We start from the raw sequence: 6,588 nt of genomic DNA on the forward strand, positions 1-6,588 counted from the left end.
TTTTTTTGTGGAGATGGGGTCTTGCCATGTTGCCCAGGTTAATCTTGAATGCCTGGCCTCAGGAGATCCTCCTGAGTGATCCTCCTGCCTTGGCCTACCCACGTACTGGGATTATAGGTGTGAGCCACCATGTCCAGCCTACACCCAAATCTTAACCATGATTATCTTTGAAAAGTAAAATTATGTTTGGGTTTATTTCCCTCCCTTTTAAAATAACTTTATCTTCTGTTACTACATTAATTACTTTAGGATTATGGCCTCCAACTGCATGAATATTGCTACAAAGGGAGCTAAGCATTGAGCACATGTGGACATCAACATGGGAACAATAGACACTGCAGACTACTAGAGAGAGGAGGGAAGAGGGGACAGGTTGAAAAATTACCTATCGGGTATCTGTACCCCAAACTTTCAGGATCATGCAATAGTCCCATTTTACTAACCTGCATGTGTAGCTTGTATCTAAAATAAAAGTTGAAATTAAAAATAATTTAAAAATAAAAGTACTTATTATCTGACTGTATTTCAATCTAGTTAAATTTGTATTTAGAAGTAAAGGGTAACAATTTTTAGAAATAAGAAAGTATATAGATCTGAACTGTTGTAATCCTTGGGATGGCAAGCAAGAGGCAATTGTGACAGGTATGATAGTTTAAGCCTTGGCTCTTTGTTTCTATCTGTAAATTGATATGGTGATAACTTTTCTAGCACAGAGATAATTTCGACATTCATGAAATGACCTTGGTAGACTATTAAATTAGAAGCTTTCTGAGGGAAAATAGATATTGCCATAGATTTTCCTGCATTATAACCATGGCTCATCTTTCTGTATTTGTTAGTGTGTCATGTCAAGAAAATAAGCATTAGCTACCCAAATACTTGGAATTTGAAATTAGCAACTCCCCACTTTCCTCCATCAGTCTACTAATATTGGATACTGTATTAGTCTGTTCCCAAGTTGCTAATAAAGACATAACAGAGACTGGGTAATTTATAAAGAAAAAGAAATTTAATGGACTCAGAGTTCCATGTGGCTGGGGAGGACTCAAAATCATGGAGGAAGGTGGAGGAGAAGCAAAGGCATGTCCTACATGCCAGCAGGCCAAAAAGCATGTGCAGGGGAATTGCCCTTTATAAAACCATCAGATCTCATGAGACGTATTCACTATCATGACAACAGCATGGTTAACCCTCCCCACCACCACCGTGATTCAATTACCTCCCACTAGATCCCTCCCATGACATATGGGGATTATGGGAACTACAATTCAAGATGAGATTTGGGTGGGGACACAGCCAAACCATATCAGATGCTTAGCCCGAAACCTATCAATACACTCTGATTCTTACCTGCTTTATCTACTCATTTAAACATTTCTCTTCATTACAGGCAGCTTTCTGTTTTGTTTATTTTTGGTTTTGCTTTTAAGAGCTCCGTACTACAGAGTATACTAAGCTAGTTGTCAACATTTCAATATGTGTAGGCATGGTTATGCATGTGTTAAGCAAATGAGTACTTCCTCCTTTATCCATCGGCATTCCTTCATTTCTCTATGCAATAAACATACGTTGTGTTAGGCTTACACTGTGTGCCAGCTACAGTTCACATTACCATTATATTCACTAACCATTATATTCACTAACCATTATAGTGATGAATAATATCAAATAGCATTTTATAGTATTAAAATGCTTACATTATTTTATCTTAGAATAACATTGTAAAATATATTATTATTCTCATTTCACAAATAAGGAAATAGAAGCCTGGAGAGATTAGGTGGTTTAGACATAGTTTTACATATAGGAAGTAGAAGAACCAGAACTCAAGGTTTTGTCCTCTGTTCTCAAGCCCATGATTCTTTTCTCCTGGCAGACCCAAGGGATATCTACCCTTTTATTACTGAGGACATCTTTTATTTTATATTTTTTCTAAAGATTCCTTGTATTGCAAGCAATAAAAACAGACACATTAGTCATGCAGCCATCACAACAATCTAATTTTAGAACATTCCATCACCCCAAAAGGAAGCCCTGAGGATTAGCAGCCAAATCCACAACCCATTCTCCCCTCCCTAAGCCCTAGGCAACCACTAGTCTACTTCCTGTCTCTATAGATTTGCCTATTTTGGATATTTCTTATACATGGGTTGATATTTTATGTGGCATTTTGTGATTGATTTAGTTTGCACTTAATGCAATGTGTTCAAGGTACATCTATGATATAGCATGTATCACTATGTTATTTTTTAGTAATGAATAATATTCATCATTGAATTGAATCATAATTGATAAATATTACTCATCTCTGATGGACCTGTGTGTGGTTTCCAGATTTTGACTATCATGAATAATGCTGCTATGGACATATGTGTACAAGTTTTTACTTGTATGTTTTTAGTTTTGTTGGGTATATAGCTATAAGTTGAATTACTGAGTTATGGTAACTCTATGCTTAATATTTTGAAAAACTGACATTTTCCAAGGTAACTGTACCACTGTAAATGTCTTTTTGAAGTATTTTGAAGTATATACCTCTTTGAGGTATTTGCACTCTGTGTAAATGGAGAACAACTCGTGTGCACATCTTATGTTCAACTTTTTTCAGCTTTCATGTATCTCCTGTTCAACTTTCATACTCAGCTGATTTCAGCTCCAGTGAATATCTGTCTAGATATGGGACTGCTGGATCAAATGCTACTCTTATTTTTAATTATTTGGCAACACTTCCATAGTGTTTTTCTAGAATAGATAAAGAGAAGGCATTATATCATACAATTGAATATCAGTCAGTCCTAAAAAAGGAGGAAATCCTGCCATATGCATGGACCTGGAGGACATTATGCTAACTTAAGTAAGCCAGGCACAGAAGGAGAAACACTACATGATGCTATTTATATGAAGAATCTAAAATAGTTAAACTCATAGAAGCAGAGAGTAGAATGGTGGTTGCCAGAGGCTGAGGAGGGGGAGAAATGGAGAGCTGTTAATCAAAGGATGCAAAGTTTCAGTTATGCATGGTAAGTCCTAGAAATCTACTGTACACCATAGTGCCTGTAACACTTCTGTATTGTATACTTAAAAGTTTGCTAAGAAATTAAATCTTATATAAGGTGTTCTAATCACTAAAATAATTAATAAATAAATGAATACATAATAGGGCAGGAGCAAACTTTTAGAGGTTATGTATATGATCATGGCATAGATTATGATGATGGTTTCTTGTCCGTGTATGTATCTTCAAACTCATCACTTTGTGCACATCAAATATGTACAGGTTTTTTATGTCAATCCTGCCTCAATAAGGTGTTTTTTTAAAAGAAACAGCAGAAGAGGTCACTGTGAATTCAGAGGTCTTCAGAGGATTCAGCCCTTTAATCTCTGATTCAGTAAAGGGGCATCTGAGTGTTTCCTTTTTTGTTAGTGTAACAAATATAAATCTCAGTGCTATGGGAACTCAGAAAATGTTCTGGATCAAAACATGCCCTGGGTAATTCACAATGTATAAGGCAGAGAAGAAAACCCTGGACCCAAGTCAAATCCTGGCTCCGTGTGACTCTCAGTGTCCTTATCTATAAAATGAAGCTGATAATATCAGCTCTGCTTGCCCCACAGAACTGTTTTGGAGATCCAGTGAGAGAATGAATCTAAAGTTTTCTGTAACCAGTAAAAGCAAATAAGGAAGCAGATGCTCAGTCAGATGAGCCTAGAAACAGATACCACATACTTGGCAGATAGGTAAGCACCAATTGGTGCTCTGTATTATGAGATTAGGATAGAGACTTTTTACCTTGGAAGGTGTGTGCTTGCTTACAAGAATCCATATTGCCAAATGTGAGCAAACCCTTGCCCATCAGAGTTTTTGCAAAATTCAGATGTTCAGTTATATATCAGTTGTTTAAGAATTCAAAAGTAGATTGTAGCTTATTTTTCAAAACCAGTTGCTTTACAACCAGTTTATGATTCTGTGATTCTCTGCTACCTTCCCTGATTTTGATGACTCTAAATCAGTTGAGGCTTGTATTATTTTTCTATTGTATTTTTCTTTTCTTTTTTTTATTATACTTTAAGTTTTGGGGTACATATTTACTAAAGAAAGATGGGAAAATAAAATTTATTCATTCAACAGTGATTGTTTGTGGTATTTCCGTGAGCCAGGTATTTGATAGGCATTAGGATATGATAAGGAGCAAAATAGTCCCTGTTCTTTACTTCATACTCCTTTATATATTATCTGTTCCATGTCTAACTGTATCAGGGCCCCTGCTATTCACCAGGACTCGTGGATGGCACCAATACTGTGTTTTAAAAATGAAAAACAAAGCAGAGGTCAAAGTTAGGTTCTAAAAGAAATAAATATGAGGAATAACATAAGGAATATAAAAGATGTTGAGACTGCAATTCAGTTTTGTTGCTAATTTATTGTGTGAATTTGGGCGAGCTACTTAACCTGTCTGAATCTGTTTCCACATCTGTTAATTTGCTTAGCTATTGGCTCTTACAAACTAGCAATCCATACTTTGAGATTCAAGAGCCTCTGAACCAAGTTGCCTTTCTTTTTCTTTACGTTTTTGATCAATCTATCTTTGATCATTTTCCATGTGGCTCTATCTGCTCCTCTCCATCTTAAGTATCCTAGTCCAAGCCACATAATCTCATTCTTTAACTTTTCTTTTCTTCTCTCTCTCTCGGTCTCTCTCTCTCTTTTTTTTCTTTTGAGATGGAGTTTCATTCTTGTTGCCCAGGCTCGAGTGCAATGGCGTGATCTTGGCTCACTACAACCTGCCTCCCAGATTCAAGTGATTCTCCAGCCCTCCAGCCTCAGCCTCCCAAGTAGCTGGGACTACAGGTGCCCACCACCACCCAGGCTAATTTTGTATTTTTAGTAGAGACAGGGTTTCACCATGTTGGTCAGGCTGATCTCAAATTCATGGCCCCAGGCGATCCACCCACTTTGGCCTCCCAAGTGCAGGGATTACAGGTGTGAGCCATCATGCCTGGCACATTCTTGATTTTTTCTGCAGCAACTTCCTAACTAGCTGTTTCTCCTTCACTTTTTCTTTCTACAGTTTATTCTTCACACAGCAACCAGTGTTACCTATTTCAGATAGTAAATTAAATCAGGTGTCTCCTCTGTGGAAAACTCTGGAAGCATTTACCATTATTCTTAGAATTAAATTTAAGTCCCTTACAGTCTTCAGCTTCTTCATATTCCACTGTTCTTGTCCCTGGCAATTAAGTTTTTGAGGTTCTTCCAGAAATTCACATGTACTATTCCCTTTCTCACCTAAGTTCTTTCTTCACACACTCTCCTCTCAACTTAGCCCCCCTCATCTTCATTTTTTTTTTTTTTTTAGATGGAGTCTTGCTCTGTCACCAGGCTGGAGTGCAGTAGCCCAATCTCGGCTCACGGCAACCTCCGCCTCCTGGGTTCACAGGATTCTTCCGCCTCAGCCTCCCGAGTAGCTGGGACCACAAGCACATGCCACCATGCCTGGCTACTTTTTTTGTATTTTTAGTAGAGACGGGGTTTCACCATGTTGGCCAGGATGGTCTCGATCTCTTGACCTCATGATCTGCCCACCTCAGCCTCCCAAAGTGCTGGTATTACAGGCGTGAGCCACCATGCCCGGCTATCTTCATTCTAGTGCACTCAGCTCAAAAGTCGATTTATCAAGGAACATCCCATCTCCTGCCTAATTGCTGACTTCTCAGACTAAGTAAGATCCCTGTTATTATATCCACTTTATACCCTATACTTCTTTTTCATAGTAATCATTCCAATAGCAATTGTTGTTAATTGCGTATTTATTTAACTACTTAATTAATCAGTCTGTGACCTTCTCTAGAATGAAAGCTCCATGAGAATAGGCAGATTTATTTACCTCTGTATCTTTAATGTGTAGCAAAGCCTTTGCACTTAGTAGGTGCTCAGTAAATAGTGAATGAATGAAAAGATATAATAAATGGGTAACAATTCTTTAAATCAGCTATGACATTATTTTCTATGAGATAGCACAGTATTTATGTCAGAGAGTTCTGAGGAAGCATAGACTTTTCTTTCTGTGTAGTTCCTGATCTCTGTTTTCACTGTGTACAGCACTCATGCTACCCGATTTAGAAACAAATATCTACCAAACTCTGTGTGCTGGGCACTGTGGTGGATGAGCAGGACTAAAGCCCTCTCTTTGAACTCACCATCTAGCAGTGGATTGGGCTCAAGTAACAATTATGCAAGGCACAAAGTGGTTAGTATCATAAGAGAGATTCAGGGAAACAACTATATTGGTTTCAAAGTGAGAGAAGCTGCTTCAAACTGAGGACAGCCATCTATATCCTGAAGTGTAATGTCCAATTTAGGCCATGAAGAATTTGTGTGATTTGACGGGTGAGAAATGGCAATGAAGAATGGGCCTATGACTAAATAATTGCCTCTGCCCAGTTGTTACAAGTAAAGCCAAGTCTCTAAATAAGAAGTAGGAACTGAACGTTTTAAAATTTATTTTCATTTTTATTTACTCTTTTTTTTTTTCCCATTTATTTATTTTATTGCATTTTAGGTTTTGGGGTATATGTGAAGAACATGCA

General features: G+C 37.5%; 1 protein-coding gene and 1 long non-coding RNA gene across 2 annotated transcripts in view; both read left to right on the plus strand.

Moving 5' to 3' along the window:
- Positions 1 to 4,723, plus strand: part of LOC119474238 — a 45,026-nt gene extending 40,303 nt beyond the window's left edge. Inside the window, exon 3 of the long non-coding RNA XR_005203526.1 lies at positions 250 to 4,723. This is a non-coding gene — a long non-coding RNA (uncharacterized LOC119474238). The remainder of the gene's footprint in view (positions 1 to 249) is intronic.
- LOC108318528 (interleukin-1 receptor accessory protein-like) overlaps positions 1 to 6,588 on the plus strand; it is a 98,843-nt gene that overhangs the window by 63,224 nt on the left and 29,031 nt on the right. The gene's annotated exons all lie outside the window — the stretch shown is intronic.

This window comes from Cebus imitator, unplaced genomic scaffold (genome assembly GCF_001604975.1).
Source record: "Cebus imitator isolate Cc_AM_T3 unplaced genomic scaffold, Cebus_imitator-1.0 Scaffold220, whole genome shotgun sequence".
NCBI classification, from domain to species: Eukaryota; Metazoa; Chordata; class Mammalia; order Primates; family Cebidae; genus Cebus; species Cebus imitator.